General features: G+C 35.1%; 1 pseudogene; it reads left to right on the top strand.

Moving 5' to 3' along the window:
* Positions 1 to 8,383: 8,383 nt before the first annotated feature.
* LOC118602008 lies at positions 8,384 to 8,502 on the top strand (annotated as a pseudogene).
* The last annotated feature ends 15,106 nt before the right edge of the window (positions 8,503 to 23,608 follow it).

Here is a 23,608-nt window from a genome sequence, read left to right as displayed (position 1 = left end):
ATTTCCATTTATTTGTCCATTATTAGCATATATGCATATTTATTTCTGATAATTGATCATGTATCTTACAAAATTGCTACACTTGTATTAATTCTAGTACCTTTTGTAGATTCCATCAACTATTCTAAATAAATTATCATGTTTTCTGTGATTAAAACCAGTTCTACTTTTTCTTTTCCAATCTGGGTGACTTTTATATTTTGTCTTGCCTTATTGCTCTGACCAGACTAATCAGGACAATGTTAAATAGAAATGGTGAGGGCCCAAATTATTGTCTTGTCCCTAATCTTAGAAGAAAATCATTCAGTCCTTCATCATTGAGTATATGTCACCTGTAAGTTTTTCCCAGTTGCTCTTGGTGAGTTCTATTTCTAGAATGCTGGGGGAGTTTTTAATCAAAAATTCATTTGAGCTTTTGTCCTTGCTTTTTTTTTTTTTTTTTTTTTTTTTTGCAGCTTTAAAGATGATCATTTTGTTGTTGTTGTTGTTAGTTAATACAATAGATTATGCTGATTGAATAACTAGTCTTTCATTTCTGGAATATAAATGCCACTTGGTCATAATGCATTTTCCTTTTTATACAGTATTGAATTTGATTTGCTAAAATATTGCTTAGAATTTTGGCATCTACCTTCATGGGAGAATACTGCTTTGTAATTTTCTTTTTTGTAATGTCTGTCATGTTTTGATATTAGGAAAATGTCTGTCTCCTGAATAAGTTGGAAAACATTCTCTGTTTTCAAATGTCTTAGAAAAAGCATCTGGACCTTTTGGGCCTGTTTTTCACTAGAAATTCCATTTTTTTAAAACTTTTTATACACACACACACGCGCGCGCATATACATTCAGATTATGTAATGTATCAGATTATATATTTTTTATCTGAGCTGTTTAATTTATTGACATAAATTGTTCATAATGTATCCTTGTTATCCTTCTAATATCTGCCAGATCTGTAGTGATGTTATCTCTCTCATTCCTGATATTGTTAATTTGTGTTTTCTCTCTCTTTTTCCTGATCAGTCTGGCTAGAGGTTTATACATTTTATTGATCTTCTCTAAGAATCAACTTTTAATTTCATTAATATCTCTATCATTTTTCTGATTTTTGTTTTATTGACTTCTCTCCTGATCTTTATCTCCTTTCTTCTTCTCCCTTTGAGGTTAATTTGCTCTCTTTTTCTAGTTTCTTAAAGTTAATGCTGAGGTCATTACTTTGAGCTGTTTCTTTTTTTATATTATACAATAGGCATTTGTGCTATAAACCACCACCACCAAATATAGTTTAGTGATATCTTACAAATATTGATATGTCATGATTTTATTTAGTTCAAAACACTTTCTAATTTTCCTTTTGATTTCTTCTTTGATCCACATTTATTTAGAAATGTGTTATTTAGTTTCTAAATATTTTGGGATTTTCTAGAGTTCTTTCTGTTATTGATGCATAATTTAATTCCATGAGAGCAGACTTTATATGACTTGAATCCTTTAAGTTTATTGACACTCGTTTTATGATTCAGACTATGGTCCATCTCCACTCACACTTAAAAAGAATATGTGCTGCTCTCGTTGTGTGGAGTGTCCAGAAATGTTATTTTAGGTCAAGTTAGTTGATAGTGTTAGTCGAATATTCCATATCCTCATTGGTTGTCTATCTACTTATCTTATTAATTATTGAGAAATACAGTGATAGTAACTATTTTAATTTTTTGGTGTAATAATTCTATCATCTGTGCCAGTTCTTGGTCAGTTTTGATTGATTTTCTTTTCTTTATGGGTGATATTTTCTTGCTTCTTCGATTGCCTGGTAGTTTTTTTATTGTAAATATTACCTTTTTGGATACTGGGTACTTTTGTATTCCTAAAAATATACTTTAGCTTTGTTCTGGTGCACAGTTAAGTTACTGGGAAACAATTTCATCTTCTTGGTTCTCACTATTAAGCTTGTTAGGTGAGATCAATGCAGAATTTAATCTAAGGTTAATTCCCCGCCACCCCTTCCACCACCACCACCCCATCTCACTCCCCTCTACTGAGGCAAGACCCTTCTTAGTATTCTTATATTCCTCAGAATTATAAAGGTTTCCATTCCGCTACTGGGAACAGGCTCTATTCCTTTGTGTAAGCTCTAATTACTTTTCCCTGTAGTTTGAGATATTTTTCTCCTGGCTTCAAAAAGTTTCCTCACATACGTATGTTAATCAGTGCTTTGCTGAATGCTTGAGGGGACCAAACCATCTGCACAGCTCCAAAGTTCTCTTTCTATGCAGCCCTCTCCTCTCTGGCATTCCGCCCTGTGAACTCTAGCTTCCTTAGCTTCCTTGGCTTCCTCAGACTCCATCTGCTCAAGTCAGGGAGATCTCTGAGCTCTGTTTGGATTTCCTTTACTGAAATCCAGCTTGAAAACTCTCAAGACAGTAAGCTAGAGTAATTACCGGGCTCACTTCACCAACTTTCTGTCTCAGGGATCACTGCCCTTCATTTCCTGATGTCCGATGCCTTGAGTGTCAGTGTTTTATATATTTTTTTCTGTTTTGTTGTTGTTGTTGTTTCAGGTGCGATGGGAAATTTAAACTCTGTTACTCTATTTTGACTAAAGGCAAAAGCTGAGAAATATTAGTTTTAATGTCATTTAAATTTTTTTTTCTGCTCTCCCTTCTTTTTTTCAGTGGGATAGTGCTGTTGATTCATTTTACTTTCTGTCATTACTGGCTAATGTTTCAAGTGCACAGAAAAGTAGGGGTATAATAGAAGAAATACCCAAATACCTTCTATCCAGAATTCATAAATGTTAAGATTTTCTCATATTTATTTCAAATCTTTCTTTAGCTCTCAATTTTATTTAAAAATAAAATTTAAAATCATTTAAAATCAAGTCTTCCTTTCTTCTGAAAAACAAAAACAAAAGCGAAAAAACAAAAAGAAACTATACTTAAGTTAGTATATATTCTTTCAGTCTGTACCCTCTCTTATTAAATGTGTGCATCTACAGTCATTTCAGTGTTGTTTTATGTGTTTAAATATTTACATAAGTGGTATCCTATTGTACGAATCATTCTGCAACTCACTTTTAATACTAAGCCTTCAGTTTAAAAATCCATATTGATGCTTTTACATTTAGTTATTTTAAAAACTATATAATCTTTTATCATACTACCAAATATTTTGGTAACTCTATGGTTTTATTCATCTCTTCCTCTAATTAGAATGGCCACCAACCACTCTCTCATCTGCACTAGTTAAAACCAGATTTTGGTAGTTCTAGGTCTCAGCAAGATCCTTAAGACACAGTAGGCAATCATTTTGCATATTATTAAACAGATATATTCATTTCATCTTTCCTTCTCTCTCTTTTTCACTTCTTTCTTTCCTCCTTCTCTCCCTCCCTTTCTTTTTTACTGTTCTTTCACCTCCTTCCACCTCCCCACTCATTCTTTTATTTATTCATTGTTAAAATCTAATTTTTATTCTCAGTTTACATAACCAGACTTGTTTTCTCCTAGTTCCTGCATGTGCACTATATTACAGACTCTTGGACTAGGCTTGCCTTTCCCCAAATATGCTCTGAACTAGTATATCCCAGTTTTTGCTCGCCTTAACTTAGAATTCTCTTTTTCCATGTTTGCTTGTCCACACTATCTCCATTCTTCAGGGGCCAGTTGAAATGTCATTTTCTTCATCAAGTCATCTTGGATCGTCTAAGCCATAAAAACTCTCCTCTGTGTCCCATGTGGTTGGATATCATACAATGTAAATAATAAACTATTTCTGGATTTGATGTTCAGCTCTGCCTGTAACTACCTTGTAATTTCAGTCAATCTGATAACTTTGGGACTCCACTCTCTTATGTATGGGAAAATCATTCCTAATCACAAAGTGTTATATAGGATCAAAATAACTACTATAAGATTGGACAGTTTGAGGCAAATAAGAGACCCAGCAGGGTCCCTGAATACACTCATTAATTTGAGAAGATGCACAGAAAGATAAAGTTCATGAGATGACCATAAAATGAAAGACACACCTCTGCTATTCCTTTGGTCAGCTTCGGTTTCAAAGTGCCCTGGATTCTATGATCATCTCACTCAGCTACATGTGAAAGTTATGTTTTAAGTTACCAGACACTTAGTGCCTAAATGCAATGAACTACTTCATCAGCCATTCAATTAAAGAAACAGCAATTTTTTCTAGAGCTGGATGAAAAAATGAATGCACTAGATCTATTGAGATATAGAAAGTTAGCCTCTAATCTTACAGAACTTTAAAGCAGGGGTGCCCAGCCCCCGGGCCGAGGATTTGTACCAATCCATGGCTTATTAGGAGCTGAGCCACAGAGCAAGAGGTGAACAGCAAGCAGAGGAGCCACCTCTATCTCAGATCATCAAGCATTAGGTTTTCATGAGAGCACCATTCCCTGTTGCCAAAAAGATTGGGAACCACTACTTTAAAAGATAAGTTTTGACTGGACAATTTTAGACTTTAGAATAAAATCGCTGCTTTAATGTGCCTTATCTCTGTCCTGAGTGAATTACTAAATGTAGAGAGAAAACCAAGTCTTGAATCTTCCACTTTCTAGCTTGGGTAGCTGGATAGATAATGATATAGTTATTAAAGGTAAGAAATAAATGAAGAGTAGAAGGTTTTAATGATGTATTAATAAGAAATAGAAACAGACTTGGATACCTCTAGGTTCTCTGCCAGGCAATAGTTTTCTTGGAACTGACATCAACGTGATGTCATTAAGCTATAACCATTTATATTTTTCAGTTTCTCCATTCAAGTTTCAAGAGTCTGGAAAACAGAAAGTAATTGGCCCAACTGAAATTTATCAACTTTGTTCACTCAGGCAAGAGGAAATGTCATGGATCAGGCAGTCACTCCAATTTACATCTAGTTTAAGGGAGAGGATAATTCAGTTTTCAGACATGAGGTTCAGGGTGCATGTACTTATATGGGCCTGAAGTTAAAGAAAAATCAGAGCCAAACAGAGATATTGAAGTTGATAGCATATAGAAATCATGGGAAGTTCTGAATTTTGTGCAGACTAAGAAAAGGGCTAGAGACAGAATCCTTGAGGACATTTTGAGAATCAAATACAGGAAGAGGAAGAAGACGCTCAGGGAGACCAAGAACAATGTGAAAACTAAAGAACAAGGACCCTGTGAGAGCAGGAGTCCTTATAGAGATGTAACAGGGACCCAGAAATTCCTCCATTCTGGAATTGTATTCTTCCTTTGAAAGCTTATAACAAAATAAATAGTTCAGTTGAAAAAATCACTGGCTATATTCCAGAAAATTATATCTAAAGAGCAATCTTAGAAGTGTTATTCTTAAGGGCACAGAATAAAAGATGATGGAAAACTCAGGTTTTATTTTTTTTTTCTGTTTCCTCAGATTCTAGGCAGCTATGGGCATTCTCATGCTATTGCTTCTGGATTTTTCTCTTTTGTCAAATAATTACAGTAGAAAGTCAGAATAAATAAAAAGGTATTGATACTGAGTATGAAGCCGAAATGTTTTATCTATAGCATTGGTGAGCATCTTTAACAAGGAATGGGAATCTGAGAGAGCATAAGATTCTCCAATGAAAACGTTTGAGAATTCACATAGTTTTGAAAGAAAATGCCTCATAAATTTAAAATACCATGGGTTTATTTTTTCTGTGTGGCTATAGAGGATGAGAGTGATGTGTTTGCCCTTGTGGAAGATATTTTGATGATTTTTTACACATAAGGGAAGGATAGTAACAATTCTGACCTAAAACATGTTTTCCTATAGAAAGTCATAGGCATTTAAGAACATATAGTCTGCTTTTTGTCACAAATCTGGAAAGAGAAGTTAAAGTTCAATCAATGCAGCAGTTTTTATAAGTGTCTAGCCAGCTATTTGAATTTAACCACTTTGATGCTTTTGTTCTTCATACAGGCTTGCTTGCGTATGTCAACACAGTTAAGTCAGTAGGAGAAAATCTGACATGATTAAAATATTCATATGGGATGAAAAGAAAACTATAAAAGCTTAGGCAATCCAAAATATCAAAACACAGTATTTACAGTAGAAAAAAAGATGAAATGTTAATATTCACTTTTAAATTCTAGGTGAATGTGGGATGTGTGAAAAGCCTGACTACACCTACAAAGTACTCTGATAAACAGCAATTTTTGAAAAAAAAATTTCTTTTTAGTTAGTGTAACTTTTGTTTGTTTGTTTAAGAGCTAAATATACTTTCAGACTTATTTCTTATCTTGTTGGATGAGTCCAAACCTTATCAAAAGATTAAATTTTGCCTCAGAATCTCCTATAGGAAGTTAGGACATTTTGGAAAGTCTATTTTAACCTATAACCTATGAATAAAATGTATCACATAATTTCATACTGGAGCACTATCATGTTATTTTTTATTTTTGTTAAGTAAAGGATTATTGGTATTTATCTTACTGAAAACAAAATAACTTTTGAAAACAATAGGTTTTGAAAACCCACTACTAACCATGAGCTGATATTTTCAGTAGATATTTACTGGTATTTATTGACATTAATTGTGTGTCCTCTATCAATTGTGAGTTTGATTTTAGGGACTGAATCTCTGAAAAAGGCAGTTTACTTCTATTATTTTCTGCATGCAAAGAAAAATATTAACCCTTCCCTACTGTTTTGCAAATCCCTTGATGCAGAGCCAGAGATTATGGGAAACTCTCTGGAAATCCAGACCATGCTTGGAAAACAATAAGTTTATAATAATCAAATGATAGGTATGTAACACATTCTTTGCATAAGATAAAATTCCATAGGTGAAGGAAGATAGCCAGTAAAGGAAAGAACTGGGACTCAACTTCTTGACCAAGTGACATATTTCCATTCAATCACATCGTTCTTTTACTCAGCGATTGGCATTTGGTATTGGCTTATCCCAGATTAGCATGATATAATGGATAACAGCAAAGCAGCATAGATTCCAAAGTCAGAAGAACCTGGTTGTGAATCATGGCTCTGTCATGTATTAGTGATTTGACTTTCTTAATTTTAAATAATAATACTTATAACACTGTTGTAAGAATTGAAGTAATTCATATAGTGCTTTGTACAATAATTAGCACATAGTAGGCCTTCAGCAAATACTAGTTCTTTCTCTCTCTCTCTCTTTCAAAACAAAAGCAAAAACAAAATATTGTTCATTATTCAAGAAACTTGATTGCTAATAACAGAAACCCAACACAAATCAAATAAGATAAAAGAAGCATACATTGCTTATACAAACTGTGGGAGAAACGGGCAGCCTTAGAGATTATTGGAACCAAGGGCCTGAGTACTGCTAGTACTCTCTCCATCTTGCCTCTCACTTCTTTCTGATTACTGTCCTATTCACTCGGATTACGTCACTCTTCCACTTCGTTAGGTTACATCTACTTGCTTTGATACTATAGAGGCATTGACTCTATTTTTCTAGTCTCAACTTATACATCTAATTCTAATTAGTCACTTCACTCCTGGACTAACCAGCTGAGGGGAGGAAAGCAGCATTCCATTGTTACTTCAGTTTGGGTATTGTGCACCACCTAAACCTTGAGTAAAAAATGAGTTTATATTGAAGTATCCACTATGAAGATATAGCCAATCAAATGTTGGTTAAAAGAGCAAGTTTCAAACAGACACAGAAAATGTTACATCAAGTATCTACACTTTAAAATTACAAAATGATAGTTTCCTATTACCGTCTATTTTTAAGGACAGGTATAAGGACAAAATACGTATGGGAATGGCACACACCAAATTCAGACAGTGGATTGTTTTTCAGGGGAAGAAAGATAAAGAGGAGGATGGAGGAAGGAAAAATCTAAATACATTTTTAAAGATTTAGTTAGAAAGAAAAGAATGGACTGAATGTAGGAAAAGGAAGGAAGGTAAGAGAGAAGGAAGAGGGAGAGGAGAAGAGAGAAAGAGACATCTGAACAAACCGTAACATTTTTTTTTAAATTAAGCTTGTCTCAAACTTACACTGAGGGGAAAGAAGAAAATATTATTGTATCTTTAAAAAAACAAAAACAAAAAACTAAAAGCATTTTCAGAAGTGGTGAAAAAAGTGTTGGTCAATCACTAGATGTCTACTGCATTTCAGTTCTCATTTATTTTCTACAAGCTTGTATGGTTTCTTAAATACAGCACAGGTTTGGAACCTGGCTTAAAGCTATTACAGACTCTCATTGATACAGTCATATTTCTCAGTCAGCAAAGAAATTCATTTTTTAAAATTATACTAAGTACTCTGTTGGGTATTAAAATAAAGGCTGACTTATTGAAAAGATGTTAAAATGATCAATAATCTCTTGAGACAATAAAAAATAAGACTTTTGGTCATCAATTTCTAAAGAATAATAGATAAGTCTGCAGCCATGCTACTCTGAACAAGCCCAATCCTGTCTGATCTCGGAAGCTAAGCAGAGTCGGGCCTGGTTAGTACCTGGATGGGAGATCACCTTGGAAGACCACGTACTGTAGGTGTAAAAAATAAAAAAAAATAAGGGATTGTAAACTGACAAGGTCCTTGCAATCTGTGAGGTCAACCAAGGATTGCCTTTTTTAAAAAATAAAAAAATAAACAAAATAAATATAAAAAAGAATAATAAATAATCTTTCTTTGTGCAAAGATCTGAAGCCAGATAAAAATAGGAATAGATACAGCCCTTAAATTAATTGGGAAAGATAGAGAGGATTTCGAATGACTACATACTAGGGATCCAGCAGGAGTATAGGCAACAATGCAGAATGAGCATGGTAGTTATTCAAATGCTTATTAAAATGCAACTTGATTTATAAAAATTTGATCGCTTACATTGTGCTAAATACGTTGATTTTGTCTAATATATCTTTAAATATGGTGGATGGATTAAAATTGTGTACAACAAGCAACTGGTTCCTCCCATGTTGTTTACTCCATGCCTTTGTGTGTGTGTTTGGTGAGGGGAGGCTGGATGGGGTGTCACAATCCTTTAGAAAATAACATTTTTCTGCCTCTGTCAAGGAGATAATTGCTAGTCTGCAGTACCGATTTTGGAGTTATATTCCCATGAAACTCATGATAGATCTTATCCTGCATTACATATCATCAGCCTTGGATACACTCTTCTTAACTTATGAGGTTCCTCGGGGTGGTCAGGATGAAAAGATGGTCATTTGAGTGCAGCTCAAATACGTTTTTTTCCCCTCTCTCTCTCTCTTTCAGAGTCCAGCACAGCGCCAGGCTCATGGTAAATATAAGTCAAATTTATTAAATTAATTAATTGATTGATGCATGAAGCAAGAAGAAACAGGAATGATTTTTCAAATATTCTATTAAAAAAGATCTTTCCTTGGCATCTATTATGCACCAATTCAAAAGGATTTCATTAATGGACATTACCACATAGCAAAGCATTTTGTAATCTGATAAGGGGACTTTTGTCTCTAAGACACCTGCTTGGATCCATCCCAAGAAGATAGGAGCTGGACATTATTGCTGCTGACACGAAGGGAGTTTGTAATGGATTAGAGTTTAGATCCCAAGGAACAGGTGTCCTTGCCATAAAATTAGCCATAGTTATGAACCATAAAGGTTAAAAGCTAAAAGAGCCTATAAACAAAACTTAGATGTAATCTAGGCAAATCCTGGATGAAGTTCATGGTCCAAAGTAGTGGCTAAAAATGATGCATGGAAGATCATTAGAAAACTGGAATTACTAGATCCAAATTCTATTCCTGATTTTGATGTGACATGGCTTTTTCATTATGACAGGTTCATCTTCCATATTTCCTACCACAGACTTAAATTACCCTTTTCTCAAAAAATTCCTGGTTTCTTTTAGTGAGAAATGGCATGTCAGCATCACAATCTGAGTACTAGTAATGTTCTGTGCTACTTCTCTGGGCTTTGCCTCTTTAATGGAAATAACTAGGAAACATACATGTATTTAAAGCAAATTACCTTATGAGATTATATTGATAATTGCAATTCAAATTCAGGATTACAGAGTTTTTCCTTATCCTCTTCCGCATTATGTCAGTATCTCCTTTCTTCCAAAAGGAGAAACCTAATTCTCAATTACATAGGAGCTGATAGAAATAGCATATCCCACAATTATTCATCTCCTTATGCATCATATAAACATAATAGTCTCAGAATACCAGTATTAATGTTACCATCACCGATATAATTACTGAGGACAAGTAATTGTTCTCTTTATTCTTTCTTATTTTTTATGGTTGTGCCATACATATCTCCTCTGTCTGAACATATATTACCTACTGTATACTCTGACTTTCATTTAGCTTTAATTCTCCTCCTATTTATGTAATAGTCACCTGCAGATCTTTTGACAATGTCTTTTTAATCATTTTAACTTTCTGAAGCTTGTTCTCTAGCACTTCCTCAGAATTGGTTCATGTAAAAAACATTTCCTGAGTTCTAAAATGTCAGTAACTTTGCCTTTGCTTTCTCTACATGAAAATTAATTGTGCAAGAAATGAAATCCTTGGATTACATATTCTCAAATATCTTTAAAATGTTACTCCATATTCTTTTGGCATAAAGCACTGCTTTAAAAATGGTTGAAGCTGGTCAGATTTTCCGTTGCTCTCTTGTAGTACTCAAAAATATTGCTGGCTTGCTTTCTGAGACTTGCTGGTTCTGATTCTCTCCTCACATTTGTCTGCCTCTTCCTATTCCATTGTCTCCACTGTCTCTATCTTGCTTATTCTACTGAAAAAGATCTTCCCTTGGCATCTTCCCTGGCTTAATTTTGATTGTCATTGCCATCTTGGTAATTCTCTATCCTGAAAAGGAATCCTGGCTGCCTCACAAATTCATAGAGGCTAGATTGCTCCAGCTCTTTCTGACCTTACCACAGTCATTCTTGCATTCACCGCTTAAAGGAGAGCATACACACATCTTTGACCATTTCTCAATTAAAAGAAGCAATGCCAAAGGAGTTCAGTTTCATAAAAAGACTAAGTCAATAAATTTAAGCCCAAGAGACAAAAGACACTATTGAGAATTCAGAAAGTATTGACTGCAGCTAGATTCAAATTAAACCTTTTATGCAGCCACTGTACTCTTCCTACTAAGTTGCTTTTAACAGGAAATCTTCATATCCTGGGGCAAACCCGAAATCTAAGAGAAGTCAGCTCCTCCTTTCTTCATCATTGATGATTTCAAGACTCTTCAGATTACATTTAACCTGTATGCCAGCAAGGAAGTTGCCTCTTCTTTAAGTAGAATGCCTTCATGGCCTCTTGCCTTGTTTGGGCACCAGTTTTATATCAAACAGTGATGGAAAGCAAACAAAACCATTTCTCATAGCTCTTTGTTTCATTTTACCAAAGTGAACTTGAAGCATGCTATCCTATTACAGCTCTTTAAAAAATAAAAGGCAGGCTAAATCAAATCAATCCCGACCCACACACACTCCCTCAAACCATAACACACAGTTAACACAATCCCAAGGTGGTTGAGTGGTTTAACCACAAATATCCTGGTGGCCTGTGATTTGACTCTTAGTTTACACAGCTTAAATGCAACAACTGGGGCCCCTGGTAAGTACAGGGAGCAAAGATCTCGAACAATCGGGTGTCCACTGAGTCAAAAGTGGTTAAATCTGCCTTTAGGTAGATACAGTTGTAGGGGAGGGGGAGGGGTTGTGCTTAAGCAAAGAAAAATAGCCCAAGAAAACAAGAGGAAAAATGATTAATTCAGCAAATATCTAGTACATACCAGAAATTTCTATGTTGTGTGGGGGTAATAAATGGAAAGGAAATACAAAGATGAATAAGACATGAATGTTATCCTCTAGGCTACACATGGCACAAAGTAAAATCTGCTAAGTGCAAAAAGAAAAAGAAAAAAATCTTATTAAAAAAAGCATATACTGGGTGCTAATGCATTATCAGTAAATATATGACAGAAGGAAGGAAGGAAACAAAGGAGGACAAGTAAATGTTCTTAATTCTGGCTTTGGAAGGAAAAATGTCAGAGAATTTTATACTGAGAAATAAAAGGAATACTATATTAGATACCCTAAACTGATAAAAAGGAAACTAAATGAGCTTGGGTGCAATCAACTTGTTTGAAATAAATTATCTCGGCTTTGTGTCACACTGGGTAAAACATCTTACCCCACTACAGGAAGAAGACAGACACACATATATGAGTGACTCTGTCACTCCGAAGCCAGCAAAACTTGATTTATTTCAAGCAACAGCTCTCCTTAACTCAAAGGTGAGGTTGGCTACTAACGTCTTAAAAATCCAGACCAAAGGTATCAATAGATACACTACTTCACCAAGTTAGGCCATCACAGTCACCTTTCTGGAGCATGCCCTACATTTGCTTGTTTTGTGACTGTTTAACATACATCACAACTGTGGAGGCTCCAATGCTACCATCTCTGTACATCCAAATCCTACTCATCCTTTAAAACTTGCCCCATGCTCACATACTCTTGGAAGTCTCTACGACATCTCAACAGGAAGTAATTATTACCTATTCAAAATTCCTTTGTATGTGTTTTAAAGGCCCTTAATACATAATGCCTGGTTTCATAGTTTTTGGTACATGCCTGCCTTCTCTATAAAGACCAAGAGAGCAAAGCATCTTTTTTATTCGTTTTTATCCACCTAACAACAATCATGACTAAAAAGGACCCCAAAGAAGTTCAACAAATTTGGTAACAAATAAATAACTGTACTGATGATTCAGAGTGAGTGACTCTGCTTATTATATAACCAGGATAAGCTAGGTTGAGCTGACGTACAAATAATTCCAAAATTTGGTGTCTTAAAACAGCAAAAGTTTATTTCTCATGCATAATGAAAGTCTACTTTGAATCATTTGGAGATTCTTCTCTATATCTTTCTGATTCAGGCATGCAAGCTGAGAGCATTTGTTGCCTAGAACATCATTAGTTACCATGGCAAGCAGAAAGAAACATGATGAGTTCAAGTGCCAGTTTGCAAAGGCTTTTGCCTGGAAATGACATATAATGTGATTATATTCCATTAGCCAAAGCTAATCAAAAAGACATGTCTTATTTCAAGAGGATAAGGAAATGCAATTATATTATGTACCTAGAATACTCAAGTGAACATCTCCAATGATTGCTAAAATGATCATGAGAAATTAACTTTCAGTCTCCAGGATTGACTTTCTCATTCAATAGATTTGGAAAGATGGACAAAAACAAACCCTAAAACAATTTACCTAGACCCCTGGAATGGAAATCATGGAATCTCGTCTTAACCATGTTTTATACTATAGGTAGAGAAATAGGTAGATAGATAAATATACAGATAAATATAAAAATATTTATTATAAAATATTTATAAAAATAAATGTTAAAAATATAAAAATATTTTTAATAAAATGGACCTAAGATTCCATTAAATTTCCTGTATATTTAAGGCAGTATGCTACCACTAGAAATTGAGGAATTGCTGTTCTTAGGGAGTGAAACACCAACTCAAGAACTAATTCTTCTACAATTCACACAAGAAGAGAGAAAAATGGAATGTCTTGAGAAGTTCTCAGAGTTCCTGTATTTGCTTACAATATTTTTAGCTACACCCATGAACCATTGTCTTTATCTGTGTCTATCCTTGAGAAGCCTCAGAGACTGGTGTAGTTTTCTCTGAAGAATCTGGTCCCCTTTTAGAACTCATCCTCATCCCCTCCACCACCATTTTAGCTTTTTGATATATTGGAAGTTCTCTAAAACTTAGTTTTGTAAAAAAGTTTCTATACCCTAAAAAATCTTAGTACTGCTGTTCTAAATTATTACTTAAGGCAAACCAATTTCTTGGCTAAGAATGATCATAAGGAAGATATAGAAGGAAGATGTATAATGAAGTAGGCTGGAGCGTTTAGACAAAGAAGCTGGCTCTACTTTCTTCTTTTCTGTTAAACTGAGTTCCAAGTATAAGTCTTTTAAGGCTTTCTGAATAGACCCAGTGCCATGCTACTTTAATGCAGTGGTTCTATGACTTTATGATTTTATGAACCGTAACAAATAATTTTACTACTACTATTACTACTAATACTAATCAACATCATTATCATCATTATCATCATCATCATCATCATCATCATCATCATCATCATCAATACAGGGTTGGCATATAGTTGTCAGTTTTGGGAGGGCAATTACTACCAGATATCCCTCCGGTGTGCAGGGCTTCACTCAAATAATTTTATGTGTTCTTATCTATACAAAGAACTTAATTTTTAAACATTTGTTTTTCAAAATTTTTTGGCCCGTGTGAGGTTTAGTTATTTATCAATGAAAATTAGAGTACTGAGTAGAAGAGTTACTTAATATATTTGTTTATTCTCCAGCCATTGTGTGTGAAAATTCTTACACTAATCTCTGACTCTCCACAGAAAAGCTTGGATTCCAAATTGAAGATTTAATTATTTTAAATATTAGAGCTATTGATAAAAACTGCTTTCCTTGTCACCCAGACCTTCCTGGGAAGAAAAATAAAAAGGAAAAATAAGTCTACATTACCATTATCATCTTAGCAGAGAACAAAGTCTTTCTGTTTCTGCAGCTTCGTTTTCACCACCTAGACCACTTTAATTCATCTAAATGTGAGAAATTACTTGTGCTCTGACTGCTGTAGTATACTATTCTGAATGAAAAGAATCTCACAGCTCTAAATGTAATGCTTCTGAACGAATTCATCAAAGAAAAATGAAATTATATTCTTGAGCATGTGGGGTTTTTTTCCAGTTACCTTATGTATATTTTGATCATCTTGTTCTCTTGATAACATTTGAGATGGGCATTATTATCCTCAGACTGTAGATGAAGAATTTGAGTTAAGAATTAATCAGGCCAAGAGAGGTCTGCTCTGTCCACTACACTATTACATTTCTTGGATCTGTATCTGCTTTTCCCTAAAATTTAAGGTGAGGGATTACAGTTAGTTGTAAATAAATATAAATGCATGTAAGAGTTCCAGCAGTTTCTCAACTACCAGAGATCGGTATTGCCACATTTTTTGGTTGATTTAATGTAATTTAGCTTTAGTATAGATTTACATATTTCTGTGTGAGTGTATGTTTCTGAATTAGACCGAAATTCCTGGAATAAACTATCTGTAACTCAATTATAGATAACCATAGTCAAAATTGGGTTATACAAATGACTGAGGCTACTTTGAAGTAAGTTAAAAGCCCATGTTTGTTAATGTGAATCAATAACATTTCTAAAAACCTTTAGGGAAGATGTTCTATTCCTTAAAATGTTAACCTTGTAATCCTGAATTATAGAAAACAAACAAAGGGTCAGAATTTTAGTAACTGAGACCTATGTAATAGGAAGAGGTAGCATCTCTCTAGATATGTTTATCAGGAGTATCTTATCCCATGAACAGGCCATTTTTTCCTCTCTTTATTTCCTTAAATAAGATCTCCACAAATATTTCTATGGTTAGAAATAACTTTTGATCTACAACTATACACATGCATACACAAACACATATCCACACATATACATACAGATATATATCCATATTGGATTTCAGTTCACTCTTTAGTTTCAATCACCTTTATTATTTTAAAGACAGTTTAAGCATGTGGTTCTAGGATATATCAATTTTTCTCTCCATGTAGAAAATGGAAGTAGATTAAAGAATGCAGAATGTTGATACCAAGAACACCTTATATATGAATGACACTTTACAAAGAACTTTCATTTTCATTATCTTATCTGATCCTTATGACAGCCTGATCAGTAAGCAAAAGAGATGTCATTATTCCATTATAAATATGAATATGCTGAAACTCAGATTCATGTTGAATATTACATTCAAGGTAATACAGTCAGAACTGAAATCCAATCGTCACAATATAAATTCTGTATAATTTTTATCATAATTCTTTCTAAAAAGTTACTGTGGTCCTGATATCTGCATCTATATCTATATGTACATCTGTATCTATCAATCTATCTATCTATCTATCTATCTATCTATCTATCTATCCATCCTTCTATTTTTTAGCTAGTTAGCCCTATATTTTACTACATTTGAGGTTTTTCCAAGGTTCTAGTGGTGCTTCTGCTTACCCATTTTGGTAGAGAAATGGCTTCAGGTTTGTTTGGATTCACAGAATGCTAAGCCCCAGAGTTCTACTCATACCCCTCAGAACTAGAAATCTTTTCTACTTTCCTCAGTCACTGTAATGCATTCAGCCCACCAGTGTTATGCAGAAAATTTAAATACAGTCTTTAATTTAGCAGATCCACCCACAAGGTTCCAGAAGCTTAAGTCAGCATGAGTCTTTGGGAAAATATCACTGTGGAAAAAATAGTACATGTGAGAAAAATACTGTGAATTTAGAAGCATTTGTTTTACAAACTACAGATGCAGAGTGAAAGAAAATGACATCTCACTTTGATATTAAGCATTCCTCCATAACACATCCATCTGCAACATGTTCTGCAGTCACTTACCCGCTAAACCTCACAGCACACAGATTTGCACGTGAGGTACAATACAGCTGACCCCGTTTTACAGATGGAGAGAATAGAAACACAGAGAGATTAAATGAATTTCTCAAAGTTCCCAATCAGTTTTCAGACATCTGCCATGAAGATGAGTAAAGTAAGTCACACAAGTCCTTTATTAAAGCTGAAAAAATAAATAAATAAATAAATAAAAAGTGTTTGTTTCAGTTTTTTCTCTTTAGGAGGGGCTTTTTGAGGTTAAACAAGGGACTTATCCATTTTTTTGTAGTGATACCAGTCTTTAATAGGTCATTTGTTTATTTTTAGGGGAAAGCCCTGCCTTGGTACTACCAGTGACATAAAACCAATATGAATAAGCTAAACATAATGGCCATTCAGAAGAAGAAAGCAGTTTTATAATGGAGGAAATTGAAATAAGAAATGGAAAACTCAGACAAGTTTCCTTATTACTCTGAGTTTCAGTGACCTCATCTTTAAAATTAGAGAATGGACTAGATCAGTAGTTCTCACAGTACGTATGGTTCTCAGGCCAGCAGCATAGGCCTCGCCTGGGAACTCATTAGAAATACAAATTCTCAGGCTTCACTTTTACCTACTGAATCAGAAATGCTGGGAGTAAGGCCTGAAGTGTAGTTTTTGAATCTCTTTAGGTGATTCTGATGCATGTTATAATTTGAGATGACTAGATGGATCAAAACTTCTCTGAAGGCCTTCCAACCCTAAGTTTCTAAATCCATCATGTTACTGACATGATGAATGGTATCTTTTAGATAATTTAAAAAATATTTTGGACTTTTCAAAACATATTAATTTTTAAGCCTTGTAAATAAAGCAGCTGTTAATCTTCTCTATTTTGGTGGCAGAGAAATTGAGTTACAAGCTTCCAGAAACTATAGGAATCAAGATATGAAAGAGCACCATGTGATATCTCTTGTCCCCCAAAGAAAATGCTCTTATCTTTTTTTTCTGCAACTCAAATTTTGGAACAACAGTTGACCAAAAGAGAGAATCAGCAGACATGGAACTCAGGGCTATTCTCCCATTTACCTAATGACCTTGGCAAGATACAACCTCATTGTACCTTGCAGCCCCCAGGTAAAATATGACATAATATTTGTTGCTGATTTCTATCTCTCTGGAATGTTAGAAAGATACACAAAATAATAAAAATCAAGGTTTTCATATTTCCTGAGTAACAAGATATAATTTAGAAACATTTCATATGTACAGGTCCTATAGTGAGGAGTTTGAAGTCAGGACCTTTGAAATTTCTTAATTTGTTTAAGCATATAGCATAACATGTAGTAGGTGATGGGCAAATGCTTAAATTAGATTGGTTTGTGAAGATTTCTGTGGGAGATATAAAGAAAAACAGTGGCACATTGAACTGTGAACTGAGTAATTGAACTCAAAAATACTCCAAACTTAGTCAGAAGAGAAACACTAAAAGAAAAGCAGATATTAAATCCAAAGGCTAAACGATATCGGTGGAACGAGATGGACACCCTTAGATAGCTGAAAAGCTGAAGGTCTTCCATTTAGAAAGAGAACATAGAACAATGGACACAAATAATGAGAAGAAAGATTTCTTAGTCTTCTGCAATAGTGAGTTTTCTGTCACCAACATTTGAGTACACTAAGGAGATTCAGACGAGAGACACAATAGGAGTACCTGAAAATGTCGAAAAGATACTGCTGGCAGTTGAGTTAGAGGAAGGAAGAATATGAGAGATTGGTTATATGCTCATTATACTTTGTTTCTGCTCCTATGCTTAATTCATTCTCTGCAATTCTCAGCCCTATTCTGTGCCCTGGGGAATGAACGTCTCCAGATTTTATCATCTGGACATAGCTGCCTTTCAACTTCAAGCAAAAATTTGGAAGGTAAGAAAAGAGAACACACTATGTATTTATCCCATTCCCACTACTACCTCCTTACATTTGTGAGAGTCAAGCAGGTTAGGTAAACTCTCTTCAGTTATTATGTGGGAATACCATCTGATGAGCTGGCTGGTTGCCTCAGAGAAGGGGTTCTGAACCTTTAACTTGCATCGGAATCATCGGGAGGGCTTGTTAAACTACAGACTACTAGCCTACACCCCCAAATTTCTGATTCATTGGGTATGGGATGGGGGCCAAAAATTTTTATTTCTAACAGGTTCCTAGGTTATGGTGATGTTGCAGTTTCAGAGACCACATTTGGGGAATAATTGCCTGACTGTGTTTCCTAAATGTGGCCACAGATCTATTATAGAATCTGAAAGACTGCAGTTCGGCAATGTGTATTTCCTACATTTTCTCAAATGATTATGATGAAGTTGGATTATCACTCCAAGAAACTTCCAACTCTGAAATAAGAAGAAAGTGAGATGTTGCTTATTCTGTGCCTTTTGGCTTGAAGGTATTGGGAAGGCTCTGATACTCCTGAGAAAGGAAGTAGAAGCTTCTTTCTCCTCTTCCTCCAAGATCCAGTTCAGCAGCTTTAACTTTGGAAAGAAGTGACCTCTCTGAATAATGTAAGGAGGTGTGATGACCTCATTCTCTTTTGTTTCATATCAGTACCTGGCACATACCTTTCAAGTGTGTGAATCCATCGCAGTGCATTTGCATCGTTGGCTCCTGTATCAGACTCTCATAGAAGACAGTGAGCTCCTTGAGTACAGGGATAAACTATATTCATTTTGAACGACCACCATTTAGCACTTAGCACGTCTTTGCATTATAACTGAGCACCTGGCCTGGCACAGAGTTAAGTGCCAGGGGTTGGGTGGGAGAAAAGCCTGTTGAGTAAATGAAGGAAATAATGGAATGAATGAATAGATGTTTTTCCTCATTTTTTTATTACGTCAATACAAAATAATACTAAACTTTTAATTTTGCCCTCAGATGCTGATTTTAACAATTTGTCAAAACAGGGACTTAAAGTAAGTTGGATGGCCTCATAGATCCTTTCTGTCTCAACTCTTAGTTCAACAAGTAATTGAAAGGAATCAATCTCCCACTGATTGACAGTTTTGACAACTGCTGTTCTCGAGATGTCAATGTATAATCTGTTATTCTCTTTACCAAGTTAAAACTGAACAGAGACATATGCACTGTCAATCTCATTCCTCTGATCTTGTTCCTGGTCCCCAGTTCCCCCTTCCTGCCCTGTTATATTCTTTCCTGGTCTTATGTCAGTGAAGTGCCTTTAAATTCTAAGCAGTTGTGAAGCTCCTTTGCCTCGAGCTAGAAGCTGGATTAGAGCTCATCTTCTCTCAGTATTATTACAGCACGTTTACAGTGGAGTCTCCAGCTTTGCAAACTAATAAGGTATCATAAATGTGAAGCTGTTCAAATAATAAACGAATTTTTTCTCTATGCTTAGCCAAGGGAGGTGGATATTAAAATGAATAAGAGTAATAATAAAAAGTGAGCTAGCAGCATGGGTATAATTAAACTGAATAGCTCACACACAAAAATAAAGCTCTGAACACTGATTTCCTCTGGGACACACCCCAGTACACCCAGGCCTCACCTTAGAAAGGTATGCACCGCTTGTCATCCTAACGCAAAGCAAACACCTACACTCGATCTCCTGTCTACAATCGGCAGATGAATTTGGCTTCCTGAGTCAAAAAGTCTTCCAGCTCTTGGAAGAAAATAACTATTTTTCCTATCCTCAGTATTTGGGAAATGAAAATGCCATTCCTTGACCACTGGTCCTTAGAATGAGGACTTGATGAGGGGTATCTGATTTACATTCAGTGTTATAAGTTCGTTTTCGTTTGTGCCATAAACAGTAGCCAGCAGCATGACTGGGACATTTTGACAAAGCTGTTCTGCAAATCACCTGGGGGGCCCTTCCTTCCAGAGAATTTACTGGGAAGTGTAAGCTCTGAGGGAGCTCCGACACTATGGGTGGGGCTGCTGCCACCCTCGCTTTCTTCCCCGGAGCCATTTAAAACCCCATGAAGAACCAGTCACCTAAACTAGTCTACGCCTACCTTCATTTCTCAAGTGCTCTGGATCCAAGTCACCCCTACGATGAAAATTAGGAAGTATATCCTCATTACCCTTGGCAAGGTGAGCTTGTGAGAACACAGTCTCTAGGTTATCATTTGTAAATTTTGTGCATTCGCATAGCCCTTTTCTCCCAAAAGCGTTATTTACAGGTTATTAGAGGTTAAAGAAACATCTTTTAGAATTCTTTCATTTTAAGGAAACAACATATTTACCATAAAATTAATATGTGTATAATGCATATAGTTTTTTAAACCTCAGTAGCTTTTCTTGTTCTTTATTTTGCTTTCCTGCACTTTTGAGACTCACATATCTTCTATCTAGAGAAGCAAAGTGTAAAAGCCTACGCATTTCCATGGATCTGAGAGCTTAAATCTCTGTTTCCCAATTGCCTTTTTTTCACTGCCATTTTCAAGCTGCCTTCCCCTGCCAAAAAGAAAGAAAAAAGAAAAAAAGCCTCTGCGGTGGACTATGGCATAATAAGGACTTCTTCCTCCAACTATTCCATAATCACATCAACTACTTGGTTTTCAAGAAAGTAGTTCCATGTGATAGAAGATCTTTCAGAAAAAGACAAAAACTTATAAATCCCCATTTGACTGTCAGTCGAGTTGATGAGCATAAAGAGGAAGAGATTTGTCTGATATCACTAAGAAAGTTTACATCACATTACTTCAACTTTCATTAGAAGTTTTCTCTTTTTCTCTTATGTTACACATGGTATTTACAATGTTAACTATATTTATCATGGGATTCTAAAAATATTAAGTCTAAAATTAGCAAAAAATAACCACTCATAGTATTACACGAATTTTTCTTACTATGTGAGTGATCTTGAAAATGCATTTGCCTGCTCTAGGTCTATGTGTTTCCGTTAATAGTAGTGTGGGAGCAGTGATATTGAATGTGCCTTCAAGGTTTAATGTTCTCCACCATTGTAACCTCAATGACTGATAATTATGAAGGGGATTGTTGCTTCTAGTAGTATGGCTAAACAATAATTTAAAAGTTAAACAAGATGAGAGCTCATCTTCTAAAGTTAAACACTTTAAACAAGTATATTCATGCACACAGTATTAGAACAGATGTATTATGTATATAAGATGATCCCTAAGAGCACATTGACACTATTGCTTTAACATGCAATTAATTTCAAATTAGGATTTCTTTTATTACATGTAGGGTGAAATAAATAGAAATTCTAGACTCAGAATTTTGAGTTCTGGCTTTTCACTCAGCTTTACTATTTAATTTTACTGTATGACTGTGGGCAAGTCACATAACTTCAGTGAGCCTCAATGACTATGTCTATAAAATGGAAGCAGATTGGTAGGGTGGGGGGGGGGCGGAACAGCAAGATATTATACTAATTTTTTCTCAGAGTTCTCATTCTGTCATTCAGTGAGATAGAAATCTGACATAACTCTCTAAATACATATAGTTTTGTATATGGAAATATCTAGATTGCTTAGGCATAAAGGGCAAAGAATGGGGATAAAATGAGGCAGAAATGATGTTGGTAACAAATATAAAAAATCCAGGGGGTTCCCACCTTTCTTGGTGAAGTGGTATATTTCCTGGGAGCAGGAGAATAGCATGTATAGAAAGCAATATGAATCTAAGTGTTAATGTGAATCCTCTTTTTGGGGGATTTTTCCTTCACTCTTCCTATGGTTTAAATTTGGTTCCCTTTAAAATCGAACAGTTCCTGGACAGCCATAGTTGGTGTTCCTTATATAAACACAGTTATAGTCCTAGAAAGCCATATTCTTCCAAGGTCTAGCAATACCTTACAAACTCTCAGTTTAAATCTTACAAACTCTTAATTTAAACCAAAGTAGTTTACATCACATTAATAGTAAATATAGCTAAATGATGTACTGATTTTTTTAATAAAGGAAAAAACCAGAGGGTTACATATAAGAGTTTACTTCTAGACAATGTGTTATAGTTTTACAGTGTTAAAATAAATTTATTAATAGAAAACCATTAAAATACATTGGAAAAGTAGAAGTCATTACAAAAAAAATGACTTTTTGGGTGAATATTATATAGAACCCGCTAAAAAAAATAAAATGTGTCCTGGTTTCTGGCTTCAAAAAACATACACCAATATGCTATAAGCTTTTGGGCACGAGGTAAGCATTAGCATAAACTAGTTTGCTTAGAAAATTGTCACAGTCTTAACAGTTTGTGGCACATGATACACCTACCTGAACTATCAAGAAGTGAGTGCTAAAGAATTTTCATCCCCAGGCTATACTAAAGATCAATCAATTAAAATATGCAGGCATGTTCTTCACTACTGAAAAAAGTCACCTTTCCAGTATAAAAAACACATATGGTCAGGAGATGTCCTTTAGACAGAAAGGAGATGTTCTTTAGACAGAAGTGTAGTCTACTTCTCCACTATTTTTTCTCTTCCCTCAGCTACAGTCACACTTCATATGACAAAGTGGTACATTCTGATTTGGTGCAGAGAGCAACAGAAGTCAGGACCCTGTATTTTGGGACCTAACTGCCATAGATCACCTGATTTACTATGTAACTAGTCTGAAATTATTTAGATAATAACAGAGCACAATGAACTATGCTTAGCTGTTTTAATCAACCACAAGGCAACATGTGTGATCCAAAGACAATCTATTTGCCTAATGACCTTGAGAAGGTTACTTCTTCTTTCAGGGTCTCAAAGGAATTGAACCAGATCAGTAATGTTGCACGTTGGCAACATATTAAAAACCCTGAGGTACCTTTGAAAACTATTGATGCCCAAGCCCTGGCCCCATACTACTGGCAGTCAGAATCTCTGGTAGGGGGTCTGTGCATTGGTATTTGTGGAAAGTTCCCCAGGAGATTCTGATATGCAGCTGAGGCTGAGAAACACAGGGTCCTTCTGAAAGCAAGTAGGGGATGGCATATATGACAGGCAGGAATTGACCTTGGGGACCTTGGAGTTGGACTTGAAGCTCTAGAATATAAAAGAGAAGGATATTTGGAAGGGGACGCACATGGGCCATGCCCTGCAATCTTACCACTGTGCAGATGACAAATTTAAAAACTCAAAAACTAAATAAAGTCTTATAAGATTACTCAACTTGTTTGAA

The sequence above is a fragment of the Rousettus aegyptiacus genome, unplaced genomic scaffold, assembly GCF_014176215.1.
Source record: "Rousettus aegyptiacus isolate mRouAeg1 unplaced genomic scaffold, mRouAeg1.p scaffold_m13_p_4, whole genome shotgun sequence".
Lineage (NCBI taxonomy): Eukaryota > Metazoa > Chordata > Mammalia > Chiroptera > Pteropodidae > Rousettus > Rousettus aegyptiacus.
The sequence above is the reverse complement of the archived record's forward strand: the minus strand, read 5'-3'. Positions and strand labels throughout refer to the sequence as shown.